Source organism: Myotis brandtii, unplaced genomic scaffold, assembly GCF_000412655.1.
Source record: "Myotis brandtii unplaced genomic scaffold, ASM41265v1 scaffold154, whole genome shotgun sequence".
Classification (NCBI taxonomy): domain Eukaryota; kingdom Metazoa; phylum Chordata; class Mammalia; order Chiroptera; family Vespertilionidae; genus Myotis; species Myotis brandtii.
In genome coordinates this window covers 3,387,314-3,413,284 of record NW_005355584.1, presented here as the reverse complement: position 1 = coordinate 3,413,284, position 25,971 = coordinate 3,387,314, and the positions used below count along the sequence as shown (strand labels likewise).

The 25,971-nt window shown below is 39.2% G+C and overlaps 1 protein-coding gene across 1 annotated transcript in view; it reads right to left on the bottom strand.

Annotated features, from left to right (window-relative positions):
• Positions 1-25,971, bottom strand: part of DOK6 (docking protein 6) — a 161,581-nt gene that overhangs the window by 105,363 nt on the left and 30,247 nt on the right. The gene's annotated exons all lie outside the window — the stretch shown is intronic.

The window sequence follows — 25,971 nt, the reverse complement described above, 5'->3', positions numbered from 1 at the left end:
CACAAAGATGCTATACTCAATGAGTGGGGGAAAAATCCCCACAATTATTTCTCACTGCTTGACATTATATTTTAAGGTGATTTAAAATTATTTTAAAGCACTTTAACTCATTTACAAATAATAACACATAAAGTATTTGTTTACTATCCCGTATATTTTAGATTGATTTGAGTTTTGAGTGGAAATTCCTTAGAAAAATTAGTTAAATATAAAGTGAAAATAAGTACATGAGTAGTTGACAATGTCAGACTAGATTAAGCAAGTGAAAGTTTTGCTCAATGTGACAGATTTGTGTGGGTTGCACGTCTGATCCCCAAGTCAATCTGAATTGCAATGGATCATAGATCAGCACAAGTATGTGACAGTTTTGGTGTGTGTTTGTTAATAACATCAGAAGTGGGATCTGCTTACTTTAAAAAAATTGGGATAGACTACTAAACGTATTAATCCTCTTTAGCAAATGCCAATTACCTGAGATGCCGATTAGATAACCACTCTTTTTACTCCTATTACTTCTCAATTTGTTTATCTTCTCAACTTTTTTCTTTGCTTGAAATATCACAATGTCTGACTGAGTCTTGTCGTATCTAACACTTTCACAAACATACATACATTTGATTCTAACATAAGCCTTGTGTAGGTGAGGTGGCTAAAGGATTAAATTTGAACCTTGGTCCCATAGCATATCATTTATCATTGGTCAGCACCAAGACCAAATTGGAACCCAGGTCTTCCAGCTGTCTTTAATATGCAGAGATCTGAAAAAGAGTATGAGGTCCAAAATTTTGGGCCAAACTCCCAAAAACCCCTCCATAGAAATTGGTTAAGAACTCTCCTTTGACACCTGCCCAGAGAGAGACATTTCTGACTTTTCCATGTAGCACCAATCTATACCAGAAGAATTTAATATCAATTTCCTTCACATCTTTTCTTGCTCTCTGTGGATGACATTCCAACCTTTGTCTTGGCATTTTAAACTCCCCATGAAAAGTTATCTGTGACAGGTCTTCTTGACTCCATGGTTTTAAATACCAACTGCTCTGCTCCACGGTGAACACCATCTAGCCTGGGGAATGTTTTCTTCCTGTGCTAGTCACACTGCCTTAGCATCAAAAATAAGTTTGACCAGTGAGATGTCAAGGGAAATTTGTCATTCACTTTTAGTTTTAAAAAATTTAAAAATAAACTTAAAAATTTTGTATTGAATTTTAGAGAGAGGAATGGGGAGAGAGAGAGAGAGGGGGAGAGAGAGAGAGAGAGAGAGAGAGAGAGAGAGAGAGAAACATTGTGTGTGTGTGTGTGTGTGTGTGTGTGAGAGAGAGAGAGAGAGAGAGAGAGAGAGAGAGAGGATATCCTTGTAATTCAGATGTTGTCAAAGGTTCATTTCATTTTTAGGCATTCACAGTGAATTCACTGTAAGCCAGGAAATGTGCTAGGAGGAGGTTGTATGAAAATCACATTTTTTCCTGTTCTCAGTGATCTTCAAGTCTAGGTGGGTAGCAGGTGAGTTTGGTATATGGTACTCTGGAGGGCTTAGCCAGGTAGGAAATGGGGAGTGATGCCAAGGGTCAGTAGCAAGGAAGGAATCTGTTCAGGGACCTGCAGGATAAGCAGGGAGAAAGTGTGGATGTGTGTCTCTTTGTGGTGGGTATCAGCGAATGTGAGTACGAGGGTATTTGTGAGCATGTGACAGTGTATATGAGTGTGCATGTTAGTGTGGGAAGTATTTGTGAGAGAGTGTGTGTGTGTGTGTGTGTGTGTGAGAGAGAGAGAGAGAGAGAGAGAGAGAGAGAGAGAGAGAGAGAGAGAGAGAGAGAGAGAGAGAGAGAGAGAGAGAGAGAGAGAGAGAGAGAGACAGAAGTACTGGAGGAATCAGGCTGAACTGAAGAGGGTGGCCAGGGGCTGAGTTGGGAAGGCATGTCCAGGGCAGTGAGAGTGACCACCTGTGAACAGCTAGGGAAGGTCCTGAGTTCACATAGTAAAATCAGTCAGCACTCTACCCATTCTCTGCATGATTTTATCATATTTAGTTCAATTAGATCAGCCCAAACCTTCATCTCAAAACTATTAACCTGTGTAATCTGCATACTTGACCTTACAAGTTGAATTTGTTTGGGTATTATAAAAGTTTGTTTTTAAATCTGTTTTTCATAGTCACCTTTCAAACAATGATAGCTTTACCCTATATTTGTTCTTTCTTAGGCAAACTCTATGTATTAAAGTCCTTTAATATTTATTGTGTGTTAATTTATTTTGTTTCATCATTATTTAGCCATTGATTTTCTCTAAATTATCTTCTATCTTTCAGCTTTCCATGTTATTTTTCTTACAGAAATGAGATTAAATACAAAAGGGATAAGTTGAACCCATTGCATTATAACTATTTGTTTTTCCATAGATTAAGTGCCTTTTGTTTTTTTTGTTTCATCTTTCCAACTTCCATTTTGGTCTACACAATCTGATGTACAGAATGAACTGGTGATTATAATGAATCAGGGACATAGAAAGGGAATGGACTGACTATTCTTGGGGGGGAAAGGGGGATGGGAGATGCGGGAAGAAACTGGACAAAAATCGTGCACCTATGGATGAGGACAGTGGGTGGGGCAGCAGCAAGCAGTGGCAAGCAGTGGCAAGCAGCGGCTAGTTACTCGCGCACAATTTTGTGCGCTGGGCCTCTAGTAGTGTATAAATAATTAAACTTCTTTATGGAGGAATAAAGGCCTAAAACATTCTACAACTTTTACTATGATTTTTTCTCCCTGATGGAAGTGCTTTTTCCATTAAGCTTTTTTTCTGAAGAACTTACAGTTATGTTCAAATTATTAATTCAGGTAAATGACTTTTCTCTAGGAAAGAAACTCATGTAATATTTTCATTATGTGTAGGATTAGTTAAATGAAGAAATTAAATAACTTCCAAAAGAAAAATGGAAAGATAGTTGGAAATAACAAGACAAATGGAGAAGAGAGACCAAAACTAAATGAATGAATTATGAGCCAAATGGGTTTACTGATTGTAGGGAAAATGATGATCAGAAATGGGGCAAAATAGAAATAGACTCAAAAGTGAATGGCTCCTTCCTGAGTTTCCTTTCATCCCTTCTTCACAAAATTCTGGGGAGAGTATGGCTGTATCCCTTTGAATCAGAAGAGCCCTTTATACAGCAGACCCTTAATAGATGCCTATCTATATATATAAAAGCCTAATATGCAAATTGTCCCTGTGGGATTTTGACCAGGAGACTGATTGCTCACTATGACATGCACTGACCACTGGGGGGGGGGGGGGGGGGCAGCACAGAATGAAGGAAGGCCCCAGCCGGCAGCCAGAAGGTTCCGATAGGCCCTGATTGCTGGCCAGGCCTAGGGATCCTACCTGTGCACAAATTTTGTGCACCAGGCCTTCAGTTAATGAATAAATTACATTCAAGATGTGTTACTTTCACTAAATGTAGATCATGCTAACAACATGAAAGTTAAATGACCCAATCTGGGCTACATTTGAAAACAGTGAACGATTTTCATCACATGTACAGAAAACAGACGGTCAGAATCATATAACAGAATTAAAAATAGCATCAAGTCACTTCTGTGCTAATTTAATATAAGATCAGGCGAGACTCATTTTGTGCACAGATAAGAAATTATTATATCTACTCCTCACTGGATTTAGCATTTATTAGTAATCTTGGGAAAATGTAGGTAAAAATCATCTTGTTTTGCCTTCAGCAAACCCAGCAATTCTAAAGCACATCAAATTTTTCTATTATTGGGTGATAAATATTCTTTCTATATTTATTAAACTCTTCTTAAATGCATGCTTTCCTAGAAAGTGAAGAAAAATATCTCCCCATGTGTACTATTCCTTAATAAATACAGGGATCTCTCTATTGTCATTCAAAAATTTGCAGAGTTATGAAAATATACACACTAATTAGATGATGCTTTTGATTCTTGAAAGTTGGTACCTACTTGTTAATTCACTAGCCTAAGTTGATATTTTATGACTTTTTTTTTTCTCTCACTTTTTCTTCTGGGAGACAGGAAACCAGGTAAAACCTAAATTCTTGCTTCAGCAAAGATGGAAAGACTGTGTCTTTGTTTAGCAGGAAACAGAGAAAGTGCCTTTTCCAATGAAGTCAAATTGGTAAGATTGATCAGTTTTGAGAGGGGGGAGCTTTTAGTGTTTTTTCCAAGTAGAAAACATGGTTTTTTCCTCTCCCTGAAGTGCACTCTTTTGCTCCCTCTCACTTCCCCTCACACTTAATAATCCTTTAAAACTGGTTTCAAGTATGACCAGCTCAATTTAACTCCTTCAGTCCCATGTTTAGGTTTGACACTTTCCTCCGTGTTTCCACAGCACTTTGGACATATTCTTATCATGGCCCCTGTGTATCACTGAGTTATTTGTCTGCCCTTTTCAACCAATATACTTACTAGTAAGACACTGGAGTGTGGGAAACCTACTGCATTTAGTCACTCTAGACCAGTGGTTCTCACCTTCCTAATGCCGTGACCCTTTAATACAGTTCCTCATGTTGTGGTGACCCCCAATTTCATTGTTACAAATTGAACATAATTAAAGCATAGTGATTAATCACAAAAACAATATGTAATTATATATGTGTTTTCCGATGGTCTTAGGCGACCCCTGTGAAAGGGTCGTTCGACCTTCAAAAAGTCGCGACTCACAGGTTGAGAACCGCTGCTCTAGACCCTAGCTCAGCACCTACATATGGAAACTAATAATGTGGAATGAGTCAGTGGGACAGGAAGTTAAAGATGAATTCTAGGTCCAAGTGCAGATAATTTAGTCACTTGCTGGATGTTTTGAGGTTTCTATTTATCCCCATTTAAGTGGATATTGTAACTTTTGCTATTCACAGCTGGCTCATCTAGATAAATAAGGGCCGTCTGCTACCTCACTACATTATACCAGGTTTCTTTGGTTCACATTTTTCTATTATATTTTTCTGTATCAACCAACTTTAGCTTAGATTATGCTGTGAAAGAAACAGCCCTGCAATCTCAGAGGATTTCTATGACAAAAATGTTGATTTCTTGCTCCTCCACTTGTTGGATGCAGGTCAGCTTCAGCTATGTGCCAGGTTTCCTTCTGTAGGACCAGGCTGGAGGGGCAGCCTTTAACCCAGTCTCAAGGTAAAGAGGGTCAAAACATAGACAGAACCAGGCAGGGCCATTAACGTCAGATGTAGGACATGTCAATGCCTCCACATTCCACCAACAAAAGCATGTTCATGGAAAAGAAGGTTCAATATTTGTCCAGAGCAAGGGAGGTGGTCATTGGGAACAGTACCAGGTTACCACATGGGACTCATCTCTCCCCATCCCCTTTACTTTCCATCACTCTGGGTCCTTAGTCTCATGTGCATTATCTCATAAGAAGTACTTCTTTTTCGTTTTTGGTTTCCTTCTTCCTAAAGAATATATTTTTAGCACTTCTTTCTGTGATGGCATAGATTAATAAATTTCCTTATTTTTTTACTTCTGAAAATGTCTTTCTACCTTCACCCTTAAAAAATATATTTTATTGATTTTTTACAGAGAGGAAGGGAGAGAGATAGAGAGTTAGAAACATCGATGAGAGAGAAACATCGATCAGCTGCCTCCTGCACATCTCCTACTGGGGATGTGCCTGCAACCCAGGTACATGCCCTTGACTGGAATCAAACCTGGGACCCTTCAGTCCGCAGGCCGACGCTCTATCCACTGAGCCAAACCGGTTTCGGCTACCTTCACCCTTAAATGACAATTTATTTTAATTGCTATTTTTCTCCAGAATTTTGAAAACATTTTTCTAGTGTTTTCTATTTATTGTTGCCAATATTGAGTCATCTGTTCATCTGTCATTTCTTTCTAAAAGTTTCTGTTTTCTTTGTGGCTGCTTTATATGTAATTTTGCATATTCACATATGTGTCTACATGTTGGCTTGATGTAACCCTTGAAGGCAATGTATTTTCTTCATTTCTAGGATATTTTTCATGTTATATTTTAATCTCTTCATATTTTGTGCTGCATTCTTGATAGTTTCAGACTTATTTTCTAATAACTAGTGATCTCCTTAAAAATCTAATTTTATTCAACCCTTTGCATTTCAATGGCTTTTAAAAATATTTAGAGGTTCTAGTGGTGTATTTTGCATATAATTTTTTAATATTAATATGCCCTTCCAAAATATGTCTAGTTCTTTCTTATATTTATTTATTTCAAATATAATTACTTTATATTCTTTTAAAACTTTTCCTATTTTTTTTTTGCCATTCTGGGGTGCTAGTTTTCCTTTTTAAAAAGCAGATGACTTTCTCTCATTGTGGTTTGTACAGTTTTTAAAAACAAATATATTTTTATTGATTTTATTGAGAGAGGAAGGGAGAGGGCGAGAGAAACACTGATTGGCTGTCTCCTGGGGATCAAGCTTTCCTGGGGATCAAGCTCGAAACCCTGGCATATGCCCTGACCAAGAGTCGAACCAGTGACCTTTCGATTCATGGTACCACACTCAACCAACTGAGCCATTCCAGCCAGACTGTACAGTTTTATTGTAAGGTTATCATCAGAAAGACTTTCTCTTCTCTGGAGACCTCAAAAGCCTGTGACCCTTAAAACTTCTCAACAAAACCATTCATAGTTTGCCACCTTCAAAGTCTTATAGAAGTGAGCAATTCTGGAAGAATTTTTAAATTTAATATCAGGTTGGATTCTTTCCTCATGCAAATAGTTTATATCAGTAAATTGCATTCATGTGTGTGGTGAGCTTTCATTTGGATAACTGTTCTCCACCTACCTCTGAGACTGATGTCAGCCCTGCTCAGTGCTTGCTCAGGGCATCAAGTGTTGGGTTTCTGTCTTTGACAGTACTGGTTCATATTTAATTTTTCTTTATCTCTGGGGTACAGCAATTCAGGATCCCACCAGAATCTGGGATGTTTACAAGGTTTCTTTGACACTGAATTCCAAATTTGACTCCCAGTATCATGGGGCTATTGAACACTCTCTTAGCCACCACTTTCAGTTTGGCTTCTCAGCACCTAGTGGTTACTGAGCCAACAGTAAGTAGCTCATGAAGCAAAGTAGAATCATATGTCAAGTTCACTTCTCTGTGCTTTCTTCTCTCCAGGATCTTGTTTCAAGTTCTGGTTGCTGTGGCAACTATCTAAACTTGATTTTTTTCCCTCCCTAACCCTACAAGTCTGCCTGAAACTTTCTCAGCTATCTGTTCATGGCCTCTTCTTTCTACCTGGGTCTCAGCCATTGGGATCTATGCTACTTATAACTTGGCAACCCAGTGCCAGGCTTCGTGTAGGGGACTCTACAAAGGAATGTTCATGAGCAATCTATTGTAGAATTAGTGGCCAAGTCTCATTTTTTAAGAAGTCTAATTATTGGAATTACATTGCACAAACAGATGAATATAGGAAGATTTGACATCTTTTATATTCTATAAAGATTTATGTATTTATGTGGGTCTTGCACATTTCTCAGATTGTCTATTCCTAAGAATTTTATGGGACTTTTTGTCACTGGAAATAAAGTCATTTGTTTTCATTACCTTATCTAGATATGTATTGCTTTTTGTAAGTCATTAATTTCTGCATATGGATCTTCTATCAAGCCACTTTACTGAACTCATTAATTCAAATTCATTTTCAATTGATTTTTTTAGCATTTTCTAATTAGATAATCATAGAGTTTGTCATGACTCAACTATTTAAAAAAAAAGCAGTTATGCAGAAAAATTCCCTCACAGCAATATAAATGAATTGCCAAGCTCTGAGAATATCTGTTGTGGCTGATAACTTAAGTTTCTTCATCCTAACAGAAGTGGGCAAACTCCTGGCATGAGAGGGCATGTCTCAAACTAACAGACCCTTTTCTCATTATTACTACAGGTTTGGGAAAATCCAGTCTATACAGTGAAAGGCATCATTTTTCAGACATCTGACGAGGAGACTTGGTTAATGTAGTCATGAATTATTTCTCTTAGATAGAAATTTTTCATTGTAGAAAGAAGCTTTGAGAAAAGAAAGCCTTGATGTAACTATTTTTTAAATTGAATATGGATTTACTATCTTCCTTTCCTATAATTAGATGAACCTTTTACACTTTATGAGTGATAGCTGTTGAAAATATATTAACGTCCCTCTCATGCCTAGGGTTTGCAGGTATCCTTCCTTGGAGGGGAACATCATCATAACTCCTCAAATGGGAAGCTGTGTGGATAGTAGGAGAGGTCAGGGAAATTTTCTCTCCAGAAAATGATTGGGACTCAAGAACATGCCATCTGGTACTACACTCTAATAATATCATATCCACTGGGATGATGTGCTTGATAGTACAAACCGTGTCTCTCTCTTTTGTGTGTGTGTAGTTAAGCTCATGTTCTCTTTCTTAATTTATAGATTTCTTTTTATAATGTACATCTCAAACTGGCCAGGGATTTGACCTTCTGCATAGGAATCAATAAATAAAAAGGAATTTGCTGCCGTTCCTAATTGCATGGACAGTTATTTGACTGCGCATGGCAATAGGGGGCTGCTCTGATTATTTCCTATAAACTCCATGGAGGCACAAGCAGGCCATGTTTTGGCTCTCAGCCAAAGACAGGGTGAGCCACTCAGGACTGTGTAAATCTCAGGCATTGAAGTTCACCCACCACTTAGTAGGGGACGTTCAGTGCAGACAATTTCATGCCCTCACATCTTCTAATTCTAGTCTTTATTCTAGAGATTTTAATAAGAATTTTATTGTGATTTTTAAGTTCCCTGGTAAAAGGTCATTTATATAAACTCTCAACAATGGATGCTGAAGACATCCTTTCCATCCTTCAATGGAAAAGAGAAGGGAAATGGACCTTTTATTTTTTTGTTTTGTTTTGTCAGAAACAATGTATTTGTTTGCACCTAACTTACAAATATTCAGAAATTCATCACAATAGCATCTGAATATGTTTCTTTTTAATAGTCATCTTAACTATGATAGTAAATAACTGTGGGGAGCTAAGATGTTAAGGAAGCATGAGTGCGACTATAGTTACCCTTTCTAGGTGTGTGGAGTAAAGGTTAAAGGTAAATTTTGAAAGCACATTTTAATAACAAAAAAGAGATGCTAAGCTTCACGGTGATTCTATACCTAAGCAAGTATTTGATAAATCTGTGGACAGTTGGCATGTTATTATTGCTACTGTTCAAATATAAAGTAAATGCAATTAAAATCTCCCATTACATATTAGCAATCAATCTGGTCAATGATTAAGTGGAAATTGGTTGTGGAATAGCATTAGCATGACTTCCTATTTATTGTCAGTAAGGCTGAGTTCAGATTTTTAGGAAAATAAGCAGAAAAAAACATTTATATTGTAAAGAACACTAGAGCATACAATTATACTAATTTGCTACTGGGATGCTGGCATTGTTTAAAAACAGGTGCATCCACTGTTTAAGAGAGAATAATGAAAAACATTCTAAAAGAGATGCCTGATGGCTAAATGGTTATATTTCTTTATACCTTTTTGGAATAAAAAATATTTTGGTGTCTGTTAGCCAAAACATCAACTAAAGATACTCTGCCATTTTCTTTAATAAAGTTTCAATGTCATGATTCTACAAAACCAGTAACCTTTCTATGATCCAACCGCCCTTCCTTCCCTCATTTCCTGTGGTTCTTGCATCTCTCTGTTCCTATGACTTGATTTGAGTGCTTCTGTCACTCAGCAAACAGGTGGTTAAGCTTCTGCTAGGAGCAGGGCAGATTTTCAGTTGCTGCCAGCCCTGCACAGATAAACTGCTCTCAGAAATGTGCGGATTTGGAACTAACTTTGGCATGGCTAGGCCACTAGTCCAATGGCCTTGAGTTGAAGGTAGGGAACAGCCCATACTTTTCCAACTCCAAAGTGCTCTTCTCCTAAAATTGTGCCTCTCCCGAGACAGAATGAGATAAAAATGGCTTCAAAGGAAAACACAAACTGATAAGAAAGCTTAAGGACAGTGAGATTATCTTTGAGATAGAGTTTGAGATCCCACTTTGAAAAAATAGAGAATTGACAAGGAAAAGAGTGGAATACCAGACTGAGGCCATGTTTGGGGCATGTTTGGGAATAGCAATTTGTCAGTCAGTTGGCACTAAGAGAACAGCACAGTGTCTAGCTGGCATGTGGAGGGCGTGAGGGCCCGCCAAGTATTCAGGTTTTATTAGGCAAGATGGAGGCACCAGAGCCCTTTGGTTACTAGAACTCCACTGCAAGTTGATCTGGCATTGGTATAGGCCAGTGGTCGGCAAACTCATTAGTCAACAGAGCCAAATATCAACAGTACAATGATTGAAATTTCTTTTGAGAGCCAAATTTTTTAAACTTAAACTATATAGGCAGGTACATTGTTATTAACTTAATTAGGTTACTCCTAAGGCTTAGTAAGAGCCACATTCAAGGGGCCAAAGAGCCGCATGTGGCTCGCGAGCCGCAGTTTGCCGACCACGGGTATAGGCAACAGATTGTGCAGACAGGCTGGAATCAGGGAAACCAGTTAAAATGGTCACTAAGAAAAAGACCTTTGGCTCAAGGTGCATATGGTTACCTGGGAAACAGGCCATAGTCTCTCATCATCAATTATCAGGGCCATCATCATCAACAGGGCCATGATCCAGTTGAAAATATCAGAAGATGGCAAGGGACTCTGGGGAAGATAATTCTACTCTGGATTAGCTTGAGAACAGGAAAGAAATCCTATATAATAAAAGCCCAGTGACTGAAACAGTGGAATGACCAGAGACCAGAATGACTGCAGCCTCTCACCCCAACTGGCCCCGCCTCCCATTGGGAACCCCCACCCCAATTGGGAACATGGCCGGCCTGCAATCCGCCTGTAGCCCCTCACCTCGGCCAGCCCCACCCCCCAGCGGGGAGCCCCACCCTGATCGGGATGTGGCAGGCCAGCAAAACACCCATGGCCCCTTGCCTCAGCCAGCCCCGCCCCCTAGTGGGGATGCCCACCAAGATCTGGGGCCCTCATCAGGGCAGGCCAGCTGGCCCCCACCCATGCACTGGGCCTCTATTCTATATAATAAAAGGGTAATATGCAAATTGACCCTAATGGTGAAACAACCAGAACGATCACTCAACCAGTCACTATGAGATACACTGACCACCTCTCGGTCCCTTTCCCCAGCCAGCAGGCTCTGATCACCTGATGCTGAATGGAGAACCAGGGTGGGTAGCAGGGGATGTGGGTGGCGCCAGGCCAAGGCCCCCGCCTTGCCAGTCATCCCACACACAGAGGGCAACCTGCGGTGGGGGTGGGGCCGGCGAGCAGACAGGAATGGCTGCCTTCCCTCCAGCCAGCAGGCTCCGATCATCAAATAGCAAACTGGGAACCAGGGATGGGTGGTGGCGGGAAGTGGGGCTGGCTGCAGGCAGCTGGGGAAGATGGCCCTGATTGCAGGCCAGGCCTAGGGACCGTACCTGCCCACGAATTTCATGCGCCAGGCCTCTCATGGAAATATAATGGGTAGAGATACTCAATTAGCTATTCTAGCTGTGTGAGTTGAGCCTCAGTAATGCTAATATGTCCCTTGTGTACTATTGACATTCACCATTTTTCTTTCTGTCTCTCCTCTCCCACACCTCCTTTTTTTTCTCCCTTCTTTCTTGCATTAATTCAGTCACTTCTATACATTAGATGCTGTGCTTTGGTTATTCCCTAATTGCTAGGGAATAAAACAGTAAATAAGGCATCTCACTAGAATCCCACAGCATCAAAGGAGAGGGCAGTAAATAAAGGTGTTGCAAGAAAAAATGAGCACAAGGACTCATAGGAGAGAGAGCAGATCAGGTTGTCAGAAAGCTATGAACGAGCAGCTGGGAAGGACTTTATAGAGAAGGCAAGTGACGAGCCAGCTCTGTTGAGTTCACAGAAATTCCTTTCTTCCTAACTGGCCAAGTTCTCCTCTCTCCCCAATCTCCATCAAGTGTGGGCTCTTGACCTTGGTTTCTCAAGCTGCAGGAAGGGTCCTCACTGCTGCAAAGAGTTTGCACTAAGACAATCATAAAATTGGAAGACATTTAGCGATATTTTGCCAAACTTTCTTTCTTGATTTCCCAGGACCATGGCAAAATGGCTCTTAAGAGTCTTGGGTTTCCTTTTAGTCACATAGTATTGGAGAAATGGACACTGTGATTAAAGTTTTTTCTTGGTTCATGTTTTTTTTTCATAGCTTCTGTTTCTCTTCTTTTACTCCTACCACCCCCATGGTAGGAGAAAGGGCACAGAATTTGAAATTTAAAGTCTTGAGAGTTGATGTCCCAATTCTATTTATCAGCTGTGTGAGTTGAGCTTCAGTCTCTTTAGCTACAAAATGAGGAGGAAAAATTTCTCTCCCAAGAGTGTAAATATGAAATGACAATAACGTACCTTGTAAATTGTGCAATCTCTCTCTAATGTTGATTATTTTTAGTTGCTTTATAAAGCCCTATTTCTAACTAGTCATCATATTTTTTTGATATAGTATGATCTCTATCATACATATATGTGTATGCATATTTTACATACTTTACATTAAGCAAGCCTCAGGTCCTTTAGAGGATGGTGCAGGTTCCTTCTTTGAACTATTCTGATCAAAGAACCACATAAGAACCAGTAATAAATCACATAAGAGTTCATACATAAACCAAGAATATAAACTAAACCACAAATAGATGATCTGAATCAAATCAATGTGCTAAACAAAACTGAAGCCAAACATTAAGGTTCCTCTGACTCACCCTTGACCTGATAGAAGTTGGAAAAGTTATTAATTAGTTAAAAGTAGAAATAAACATTTGTGGCTTTCTAATATTATAATATGAAGAATAACTGTACCCTAGATCAATATTTGCCAAACTTGTCCCTTGGGCAAAAAAAATCACTTGATATGTTTGAGAAGAATACAGATTCCTGGGTCTCCTCCTGAACCAGAATTATAAGAGACATTAGAATCCGTAGTTCACCTCAAAGGTCAGGTAATTCCTATAACTAGGCAGGGTATTATAGAATGTTTCTTAGCAGGAGTTGGCAAATCACACCTCCAGGGTCAAATCCAGCTTGCCATCTGCTTTTGTAAATAAAGCTTTATTGGAACACTGCCATACTCATTCATTTATTCATTGTCGATGACTACTTTCACACTGCAAGAACAAAGGCGAGTAGTTTCAACAGACACTGCATGACCTAAACTACTTACTACCTGGCTTTTTATAAAAAACAAACAAACAAAAAAAAATGCCAACCCTTACTCTGGAGCAGCGGTTCTCAACCTGTGGGTCGCGACCCCTTTGGGGGTCGAACGACCCTTTCACAGGGGTCGCCTAAGACCATCAGAAAACACATATATAATTACATATTGTTTTTCTGATTAATCACTGTGCTTTAATTATGTTCAATTTGTAACAATGAAATTGGGGGTCACCGCAACATGGGGAACTGTATTAAAGGGTCGCGGCATTAGGAAGGTTGAGAACCACTGCTCTAGAGGAACATCAAAGGCAATAGGAAGATTACTGATCAAAGAATTAGAAGCTCTGAGTGATGGTCTGCTAAACATCATGGGCCTTGGGTAAGACAATCAACTTTTCTGAAACCAAAGCATGCCCTCCATAATGACTGGCAAAATGTAGATCGCCCAGGTCATGGAAATAAGATTTCTTTTCCTAAAAACTTAAAAGTCTGTCAACTAAAACATCAAGATCCCTTTGATATTTTGCTGAAAGTATTATTAACCTACCAAAGTAAATATGTAACTCACATTAATCAAAGGCTTTGGAATGGAAGGTGAAGGAAAAATCATCATTTACCAAGTGATAATGATTAGAACACTTTTTTCAAAACTTGTATATGGGGCTCTGGCTGTTGGTTGGGCATTGTCCCCTGCATCAAAAGGTTGTTGGTTCAATTCCTGGTCAGTGCACATGCCTGGGTTGCAGTCATGATCCCTGGTAGAGGGTGTGGAGGCAGCTGATCAATGTTTTGGTCTCACATTGATGTTTCTCTCTCTCTCTCTTTCTCTCTCTCTCTCTCTCTCTCTCTCTCTCTCTCTCTCTCTCTCCCTCTTTCTCTCTCTTCCTCCCCTCCCCCTTGCCTTCTCACTCCCCCTCTTCCCCTTCTTCTCTCTCTAAAAATCAATAAAAAACCCAAAATGTGTATATGGGGAGATGTTAGGTAGAATGGTTTTTCTAGTGGTTTATGAACCACTAGATTAGACATTATCTCGGGTCCCTTTGAGTTCTAAAATTCCATGAACACAAATGGATATTTCAAAGTTATTATGATCACTTCTCCCTCTCTCTCTCTTTTCTCCCTGAATGATGAGAGGGCAGTGAAACATTTGGGGGAGTAGAAGTGGTTAAAATAGAGATAAAATGGGGTTATATAGTCCCATAAGTTTGGTAATTGCTGAATTGAATAAGGGATTAAAATGTCTTTTTATTGCTTTTTTACTCTTTTTAAAACCTTTAATATGTAAATGTAACTGATGAATTTTCAAAAGGGGAGACATATTACATTGTATTTCCAAAACTCATGTAAGCATAAAATTCATTTTCCTGAACAAAATTCATTTTCCTGAACATCTCTTGTGACCTCTTTTCTACAGAAGATACTATTTAAATAATGTCGATCAGTGGGCTATTAGGTAGATTTATGACAGAATAAAAGTGAGTGGCAAGAGTAATTTGGTGATCAGAGAAATCAGGAGCCTACCTATAGGGGGCTGTGTTTGCGTGTTCTCTCCTGAAAGCTCCAGGTAAGGACTCCAGGTACCAGACAGGGATTCAGAGGTGAGGAGGGGCACTCTGCCATTTAGGACTAAATGTATTGTTTTTAAGGCACATGCATACATACACACATACACACACACACTCCTCCGGGAACTGTAACTACTCCACCAAAGTTAAGTCACTTCACCTACTTAAACCCTCACTTCCCAGGCTATGTTTTCACCTTTCCTGGTGAAGTAGACTTCATTTGCATACATGCATGTGTTATGCAATACTGGAACACAAAGTGTAATTTAGAAGCAGTAGCTTCTCTGGCAGCCCTGATCACGGGTTTAGGAAAATACTGACAGGTGATGCAAAGAGTGATGAAGAACTTTAAGATGTGGCAGTCAGTAATAGGGACAGCAAAGGGATGCAAATCTTCAAAGGTGGAAGGGAAGTATCTTCGCCTGTGCTACCCCGGAAAGCAGAGCCTGAGGCAAACAGCCTTGGCCACTTGGAGGACTTTTCTTTACCTTGTCCTTCAGGAACACTCCAAGTGAATTGTCATGCAGCAGGCATCCCCCTTTGGCCAGCACAGATGTATCTTGTTAACTAACTTGTGATCCATATTTGAATTGATTCCTTCTTTTAGTTCACCATAGGGAATCTTCCATGAGGACACAGGTAGGGATGAAAGAAGATGCCAGGATAAGAAAGACACATGATGTTGGGTCTGTGACATCTGTTCTTGATCTTGTGTCATCTGTACCTGTTAGGACTTGATCCTGAATATTTGTAAAGTTCATTGCTACTGTGACCACCTGACTTTAAGATCCAGCAGGTTTACAGATATCCAGTTCATAAAAGGTGCCTCCTGTCACATGGGCACTCGGTGCCCTGAGGTCCAATGCTTATTTCCTACTAAGGCCAGGATCAGGCTGGGGGCAATTTTAAGAGGGAGAGAAATTCTCCATAAAAGGGCCCGAACTTGTTCCAGACCACCAGGTCTCTGCCCTGCAGAAATCCTACCTGGACTTGCCAGCGACCCCAGTCAGCATTGTTACCACGACACCAGCAGCACTATCAGATCTACTGGTCACGCAAGTAGGGACAGGATTGCCTGTGAGATAGCCTGGGCATGCTGAAGAGTCCTTTCTCGTTCTGGACTCCACTGAAATCTGGCGAGCTATCTAGTAAGCCAAGAAACGGGTTGAAAAAATATTCTGAAACATTATGTATGTTGCTTTCCAAATCCAAAGCAGCCCCCAAACACAGAATATCTGTTTTAGTGGTTGGTGGTGATCAGTGTGACTTGTATCCTCTGTTGGGTGGGTGGTCCAGACATAGCACCACCATGATGCCCCTACTTCCACCTTCACCTGGTCCTAGTTAATACCAAGTGGAAGTCTTGGTAACGGTTTTGCTACTATAGACAAAGAATAATCGCTATGAGTTCATAACCAGAAATCTGGTTCTCATTGCTGTTCCACAGGGGAGTAGCCCAACTGCCCAACCTATCCTGAGGGCATGCTGTCTCAAGCCAGTCCTGGTTCCTGGGAAGCATGAATCGTTGGCAAAGGCTGGGTGTATGTGGCTTTACTTTTTCAGAAAGTACAATTACTGGTGGAGCAGTAAGAGATAAAAGAAAACAGGAAACACCTATATAAAGGGGCACTGTGGAGGTGGCCACCTCAATGTGCAAATACATTCTCCATCTAGCAGAGCTGTCTTCTGAAATGCCGTAACATCTGTGTCTCAAGCCAAACCACCAGGGGAGAAAAGGAACACCAGGTTTAATCCCTGACTCCCACCTCCCGTAGGTGAAAGATTTACACCATGGTCTTGGTGCACCCGTACTCATTCCAGTTGCCCCTGTCTGAGTGCCAATCAAGATCCCATAGTACTTGAAGCCTTGGTGTCAACAGGAAACCCATGGAGCAGAATGAGAGCCACACAGTGTGTGTACTGTAAGTCTGCACCTGAGTAATGTCAGCTGGAGCCACCTATAGCCATAGAAACATGAACATGGAAAAAGGTCAGAGGATTCATGGATTCTCTGAAGTTCATACATGGACCACATATAAAGAAGAATCTCTGGTGTAGAGCAATAAACTTAACAACTATTGTTAAATGAAGGACAGACATAGCCAAAATCCATGCCAACCATGATGCTCTCAGAACATCTGAACTGGGGACTTGGTGGTGGCCACAGAGATTAGTATCTAACCAGAACAATTTCTACAGTTATGTCTTATAAGTAGTATTAGAAGAAACAAATGCTAGCCACCTGCACACCCCACACTGGGGATTGAGTCTGCAACCTGGGCATGTGCCCTGACCGGCAATTGAACCATGACCTCCTGGTTCATGGGTCAACGCTCAACCACTGAGCCACGCCAGCCGGGCTATTGTTGTTGTTGTTTTTTTTTAATTAACTGGATTCTAATGCTTATTTTGTTTTGCACCAAATGGTGCTTCTTTGTATTTATTGTGTGGAAATTTGTAGAATGTATGTGGCTATATATTTATCAACAAATGTTTTTAAATAAAATACGGAAATTTACACGTCTAAATATTGAGAAACGTTTCTAGGGAGATCTTACTTTTGAATACCTGGCTTACCAGGTAAGAGGATGACACCTACTGGTAAAACCATTTTAATTGTCAGAGGCCACCAGGTGGCTATAATATTTAAAATTTATACCTATGAGAGGATATGGCTCCAGGTTTCATCCTATATACAGTATTCCGATATAAACAATTTTAACAAAGTCAATAGACTATCCTAATCCTAGAATTAGAAGATTATTTAGGTAATATTTTAAAGAAAAAAATTTGAATGCAGGGCTTTTAGAAAATTTAATCACTTTTATAGGTCTCAAATGGGAATTTCAGAACACAAGGATAGAGATACATACGTTAAGAGATTAGAGAATACTCAAAAGTTTTCTTACCCCCACACACCAAGTATTGACTACTTTATTGCTTACACTCAGTTTCCCATTGTCAAAGGTTCTACATCTATTAGCTGGGACAATATGTTATCCTAAGACAAATAAATGAAATCCGTTCTTTAGTGATAATGTGTGCACAAGTTAGACAGTTGTAAGGCAGAAGCATTCTTTTTTTCTGGGGGTGCAGTCATAGAATCAAACATCTAGTATAGTGAAGTGCATCTGAATAATGTATAATGCATTCTAGCTACACTGAGTTCTTCACCCAGTGAAGGTTAGTGAGCCTGCTGGTGGGGTGGGGTGATGGGTAGGGTGGTCAGAGTGGTTAGTCTGTGTGCAAGACAATGCAGTGCTTGCATGACCCAAGTGGCCAAATTGAGACTGCACATTGACAGAGATTATAAAAGCTGGTGTTCCAAGCTAGGTGCAGTAAATTACTGTGTTACTCGTGGAAGCTCTCCTAGGCTCAGCCAGTCATAATTATGCATCAAGGCCTCAAATTCTACTTACAAATTATCATCAGGAATTTGTTGGCTGGTGATTCTCTAGGGAATCCAGAAGTCTCAGAAGACATTGGGTTTATAGATGAACACTTTTATCTTTTCCAAACCTCTGGTGATCAAACTTCCTCATCCAAAGGATCAATTAGCAAACATGTTTTCTCAGATAGTCTTTGTTTTGTGTATATTTCCTTAGTTGGTGCTTGATTCAGGAGGGACACTTGAAAAGTGCTTAAATGCAAAGATGTGAGCTGTTGTTTCCAAAGTTGACTTAGCTAGAGATACTTTATTAGAACAGGAAGAGCTTCTTGGCAAAGAAATACTGCCTAATTCAACAATGACTATAATATCCTGATTGTCACCATGAAACAATTTGAGCTAACTCCTTCAGGCTGCCATGTTACCCTTCAGTCACTTACATTTCTAAACATTGAAAATTACTTGGAGGCATCTGCTTTTTACAACCTTGGGAACTATCTTAAGAAAAAGCCAATACATTTAGATTTTTCCGAATAACACGGAAAGTGTTTAGCAATATTCAAAGCATTTTACAAAAGCATTTCATTGGAATTCAATAAAGATTTGTAATGTACAATGCAATACATGCAGTCAGAATATAATTTCACCATTCAACCGAGAACAAGGAAACTCAAAATAATGCCTGGATCTGTGAAAACAGAAATGAATATAATGATAAATGTTTTGTGAAACTTGGGGGCATTTCCTTGGGAAGAGCTATATATCTACCCCCCATTATTATGTTTCAATTTTTTATAGCACTTTATGGTGCTATAAAAGCCTCTTAGTCTAAATTCAGCCCTCTGGCTAGATTCTGACAGTCTATTTGTGTTCTGATTTCATGAATAATAAATGACTCAATGTGAAGAAATACACAGCTTTCTTTACACATGCAGGAAGTTTTAAAGTAAAATACATTTAAACATAAATGTTACTAAATGTTTTTCTAAAAATTAAAGGAATTAAAATTTGACAAGGTGGGCAATCCCCCCCACCCCCTTTTTTCCCCATTCCAAAGAAGCATAGCATGATGAAAGCCATGTAGTCAAGAAACCCAGGATCCCTTTTCCAGTTGGTTTTGGAAGCATCACCTTTAACATGATCAGGGTTTGGTCTTTTAGGTCTTTCTTGAAAACTTGCTGTTTGCATAGTGTGCAAGGTACACTTGCATTACCTAATAGGGTTTCATTAGGAATGAAGAAATTGTTAAACATAACTATCAAATGCAATGTCAACTGTGTATCACTGTTTTCACATGAAAGTTGCTGAAGAGCTGAAGGCAGACTGAAGACTGATGCTGAAGGAGGTTGTGAGTAGAGATGCAGAGACCTGAGGACCTGCATCCTGAATTGGTTCCTCAAGATGGAAATGATGGGTACCAACCCCTAACTCTAAAGGAACAGGATATCCACAACCTCCTTTTGTTTTATTTTATTTAAAAAAATATTTTTATTGATTTCAGAGAGGAAAGGAGAGGGAGAGAGAGATAGAAACATCAGTGATGAGAGACAATCATTGATCAGCTGCCTCCTGCATGCCCCACACTGAGGATAGAACCTGCAAACCAGGCATGTGACCTGACCAGAAATCAAACTGTGACCTCCTGGTTCATAGGTCTACTCTCAACCACTGTGCCACGCCAACTGGGCTACAACCTCCTTTTAGATGTACCACTTTCTCCTCTTACTCATATGTTGACATGATGTATCGAACAATTCTTAATTCCAGTGGCCCAGGTTATGGGAAGAATACTGTTACCACTGGGCCATCAAAACTGTAAGCTTGCATAGGACAAGGGGTCCATTGTGGTTGGCAATATGAAAGAAAAATATTAACTACTTCCTCAATTGCAAGTCCTGAAGATTTTTAAAAAATATATTTTATTGATTTTTCGCAGAGAGGAAGGGAGAGGGATAGAGAGAAACATCAATCAGCTGCTTCCTGCACACCTCCTACTGGGGATGTGCCCGCAACCAAGGTACATGCCCTTAGCTGGAATCGAACCTGGGACCTTTCAGTCTGTAGGCGGACGCTCTATCCACTGAGCCAAACCGGTTAGGGCAGTCCTGAAGGTTTTTATTCCACTTTGAAATAAATTACCAGTAACATTAAAATAAATTTATATTGCAAATTCCTCTTTCAACAAGAAGGACAGATGCAGGAAGCAAGAAGGATGTGGGAAGAGGGCCTACCATACAGCCACTCTTTTAATTAAGTACAGTATGTGGGATGTGAAATATGTCATAACAAGTGTAATATATGGCCATCTAGAATGATCAAAAAACATAAACAACAATTAAGTTTAATATCTTATTCTAAAGTTGAGCAAACTGCCCTCTGACCTCTTGAACACTGAGCAAATGACAGAAATATTGCCCCTTGCTGTGTCCCTGAAGACCACCACAATCTTCTGTATCGCTCCAGGGGAGCCAGGCTATAAAGACATAAAAATGAAGCTACTGCAACGATTTGGAGCTGCCTGAATACTCTCAGAACAGCTGCCGGGTTAATTTGGCAGGGACCATGAAGCTCAAACTGGCAGAGCCCCAACATTCTCTCTGATTGAAAACATTTCAGCCTTTGTGAGGAAACTGGAGGAGTTTTTACTACCTTGGGACCATCCCTCCAGCCAGGGGCGAGGTGCCCTCTAGTATGTGGTTAAGCCTTTAACCTTAATATCTGTGCTTGCATATTGCCCCAAGCAGACCTCAGTTAACTCTTTGGTGCCCATTAGTCCTGCTCCAATCCCTCTAAGAAACTGTTCTCCATAAAGGTTGGAATTACTCTCATACTTAGACCATTGTCTAAGCCATTCTCAAACCAATAAACATAATAATGGTTTTTATATGTCTTTACAGAACTCCAGAGATATAGTCAGAAGTTTTAAAAAGGGGGTCCATAGTCAAATATATGTTTAGAAAATACGCCTTCTCTTAGAGAGGCATGACTTACTATAACGTATTAAATGTGCTGTGTATTTCTATAATAAATAAAATGGTTCACCTACACTTACTCCAAAATTTCTCAAACATTTGATCACTCAACCAACCTCTCCTCACTGAATATCTATTAAAGTTACAAAAAAAAATAATGGTCTACAGAAGACAATTTGGGGAAACACCAATTTCAAACAAATTTCTTTGTTAGGTGCAGTAAATTAGCATGTTACTCATTGACTGTCAAAGTTAAAATTGATTCTATAGGAAATTATTTTAGGAAACAAAATTTTTTGTACATTATGTATAAAGTTCACTTAAAGGGCAACATGTTCATCTTAGATTTTTCTATTTTATGCAGTTTTATGAAGTGACAGCTCTATATTTTACATACAAATGAAAGCTGTGGATAATTATACTGAAGAGCGCTTTCCCAAGCATAGACTCCATTAAGTTACTGGGATTACTACTTTTGTTCCATCTCTTCATGAAGATACTTGATTGATCTGACATCCGTGATATTTATGCTTGAAGTTCATTGAAGAGTTTAGGAAGTTTAATTACTTAAAATTATCACAAACTCTCACTAACGCATCATCCATATTGCCCTGACTACTGGGTTAAGTGTGTTTGCATTTTTTAGTGTCTCTGTCTGCTCCTTTGGGCTGTCATCAGAGACTGCACCCATTGTATTTGTTGGCACGTTGTAAACTGAGGTTTACCCCTTCTCTGCCAACACTACCACAGCTTTTCCCTGGTCTTATTTCAATTTGTCTCACCCCCTTCTTCTCTGTCTCCCTTTTTGCTCATGAGCTCTGCTTTCTTAGTTGTTGAAAAGTGAATTAGATCACGATATGCCAGGGCTCCATGCCCTCCAATGCCTGCCCATGTCGCCAATCCACAGTCTATGCCTACGTCTACATATAAGGCGACCAAGCGTCTTACTGTTTCCCTCGGCTTGAATCTGGGTCTCTCACCTATACTCACCCTTGCCCTCATCACCTAACATAGATGGCCTAATCATAGAGGTCCTTTTTCTCTCTTTCCTTAGAGCATTTATCTGCACCTTTGAGATGTGAATCTTTTCAACAGACCTATTGCCAGTTTTACCACCCAAGAATTACCTGGGAGCCCACCCTCTGGGATGTCATCATCAAGGAAGATGGCACTCCATCTCCCAGGCTCTGTGGGAGGGAAGGAGCCCACCTTGCATGAATGCCTTTTTCCATCAGGACCAGATGAGCGAGTTCACTTTTCATGTGGGTAAGATCAATTTTTCTTGCTCTGCTGATGTTCTGGGTGGCACTTACCACCAAGTTAGTAAACATTTTACTCACTTGTGCATATTTTCAGTCTCCTTCCATTTGATTATAAGCTTTTTGCAGACAGATTTTTCTATGTTTGTTCATAGCTGTATCCTTAATGCCTCAAACAGAGCCTTTACACAGTTGACAGTTAAGAAACATTTTTGAATTGATGAATAAACAAGGAAATGCAGGAAGGTGAATATATTCTTTCTTTGGTAATCATTATCAACAAAAGTAAATGGATGGATTGAGTAAGGGTTTAAAGTGATAAGAGGAGAGGGAAAAGGGTACTGGTGACATTAGTATGTCTTGCTGCTTAGGAGCGAGCAGTGGAAGCAGTTGTTATCTTAATATAAGGTTGATCTTCGATGTGAATCTTAATATAAGGTTGATCCTCACTTTATCCAGAAATATAGATATGGGGTCACATTTCCCTACTCTGTATCTCAGAATTCACTTAATTCTACCCACAAAAACACTGACTTATCAACTGTCTCTTTGTGATTTTAATTTCATAGAGATAATATTTATAAATTAAAGTTCTGAAACAAAAAATTAAACATATTTCACAATACCTGAGCCTTAGTCTGTGAACACTTTTTACAGAGTTCAAATATTTTACGTGAATATGAGTCCTGGGCTTGGTCCAAAACCATATAGAATCAATGGTAATAATGGTGCTGCGGACATAGGAAACAGTCTAGTGACTTCATCTCTTCCAAAGCAATTAAGATGCCTGTTTAAAAATATACTGCAGAAGCCTTGAACATTTTTTCCTGTTTTAAGGATCTGAACTTATACATGTGAGCATGCCCCTTTGACCTTATGCATATGGAGCAAAGATAGATATGATCAATAACAGATATAATGAGTCTGACTATAGGGTTGGCTGGGTATAGGCAAGCCCTCATTATGTGTATGAGCTACTGTAAAATTTATTCTTCAAAGCAGAAGTATCAACCAAGACAACTGAAGGTGACTCGCCCTTCGGAGATACAGTAGTCTGAGAACTTGATCAAACCATATAGGTTTTATTTCCCTGAGAAACTATAAAGCAAACTTACTCTATGGCCATAAAACATGCACCTCTTAGGATTTTGACTCATGAAAATGTAATAAAACAACTCCAACTTGTGACCTTAAAGTGAATTCTAATTTGGTCCTGACACTAATAAAGAGCTCAATGCATTCTCGGGTGTTCTACTGCGCTGCATGACAGCCTTTTAAATGGTATTTGGGGCATTTACCTATGTGATAAGGACATGGAAAATGCTAGAAGAAATGGAAGAAAACCAGTTTTTAGATCTTCTCTAGAGTTACCTCATCAAACTGTTCTAGCATAGCAGCTTTTAGTATATTTTAATAATTACTTGGAAAGCAGCACTTAAAAAAATAAAAATGTATACATGATACCAGTAGAGAGGGATGTATAGGACCTTAAAGTAAAAATTAACCTTCAAAAATGCTCAGAAACTCAGATGGGGAAAAGAAAGGGCAAATTTAAGAAGATTAGCTATAATCCCTGCAGCAGAAAATAAAAGAATGTACGAAAACACTATTTTATACATGTCATTTGGGAAGGGACTTCTTCTAGTCAGTATGACAAAGTGATTCAAAAGCCAAGATTCATTCTAAATTTTTTTTTAAATATATTTTATTGATTTTTTACAGAGAGGAAGGGAGAGGGATAGAGATTTAGAAACATCGATGAGAGAGAAACATCGATCAGCTGCCTCCTGCACACCCCCTACTGGGGATGTGCCTGCAACCAAGGTACATGCCCTTGACTGGAATCAAACCTGGGACCTTTCAGTCTGCAGGCTGATGCTCTATCCACTGAGCTAAACCGGTTAAAGCCATTCTAAATTTAATGACAAATGAAAATAGCATTGTTAAGGGGAAAAACACACACTTAGGAATCAGTTAATTAAATTGAAGATATGGCCCCTAACACGAATCATATGGACCTAAAGGGTATTATGCTAAGTGAAATAAGTGAGTTAGAGAAAGAAAATACCATATGATTTCACTTGTATGTGGGATCTAGAGAACAATATAAATGAACAAATAAAACAGAAACAGACTCATAGATACAGAGAACAGACTGGTGATTGCCAGAGGGAAGGGTGGGTGGGGAACTGGATGAAAAAAGTGAAGAAATTGAGAAGCACAGATTGGTAGATATAAAATAGTCATGGGGATGTAAAGTACAGCACAGGGACGATAGTCAATAATACACTAATAACTATGTATGGTGCCAGGTGAGCACTGGAAATATCAGGGGGAACTTTTTTGTAAAGTATATGATTGTTTAATCATTATGTTGTACACCTTAAACTAATACAGAATAATACTGAATGTAAAACATAATTGAAAAAAAAAGAATCAGAAAGTAATTCTCTCATGAAATTCGTCCCTGGCTAAGCTTTTGTTGGGTTAATTGCATGTGATTTAGGGATCTCATAGATGGTCCACTGGTTAAAGAGAGAGCTGCCATATTCGTGAACAGTGACAACAAACAAGTTTTTGCAAAAAGATATGATTACTCTGGACACTTCCTCTAATTACAGAAAAGCCTGCATTTCTAATTCCAGATTACAAATGAATACAACTCAAAAGAAAGGTCTTGTTTCTTTACTGATAGCATTTTTTATAAAAGTGGCTGCAAAAGCCCGCTATATTTTAAAAATACATGAGGCAGCTGTGTTTCTCTACTGATTGGAAGTAAAAATAAAAATTAGGATAAATTACTAAAGCTTTTGGCACCACGAGAAAAAAAATGATTGGTGGTGGTCATGATAGAATATCTTTAACTCTTTAACTGAGGATAGTTTCAGGAAAGGGAAAAAAATTCAGGGACCTATAAATAAAACAAATTCATTTCGGAACGATTTTCAGGTTTATTGAACATTAGGACTCCAAAAATATTGAAATGGTTTTGATCCTTATTCCGCAACAAGAATTGATGAAAGAGATGGCCATCTGAGCCGAAAAGGGGTGGGAGTTACCATTTCACTATGGGTTTGCTCGATGCCCAGAGCTTTCTATGTACCATGTCTAACTGTTAACAGCACTATACATTGTTCCCTTTTGTAGATGAAAACATGAACTAGGAGTGGAGGTTCTGATTTCACATTCTGGCGCTAGCACTTACTAATTATGGGCATCACAGCCTTTCTGTTTCTTTATCTTCATTTCATCATCTCTAAAATGGGAATCCTAACCTTCTATAAGCTTTGTGAGAATTATTACGAGTTTTAAATGAGTTCCTGGTACAGAGCACAGTGCAGAAAACACAATAATATTTGATAAATAGTAGTGCCCATCCTCAGAGGGATTTAGTATTTTGCCTAGGCTCCCAGGGTGACAAGCGGCTGACCTGGATTCACCTATTTCCACAGCTTTACTTTCTTAGAAGACAAAGAATTTTTCTTTGCACATTATGAGTCAGTATCAAATAGACAACACAGATGTTCAATAAATTATTTAGACCTACATTGAATATTA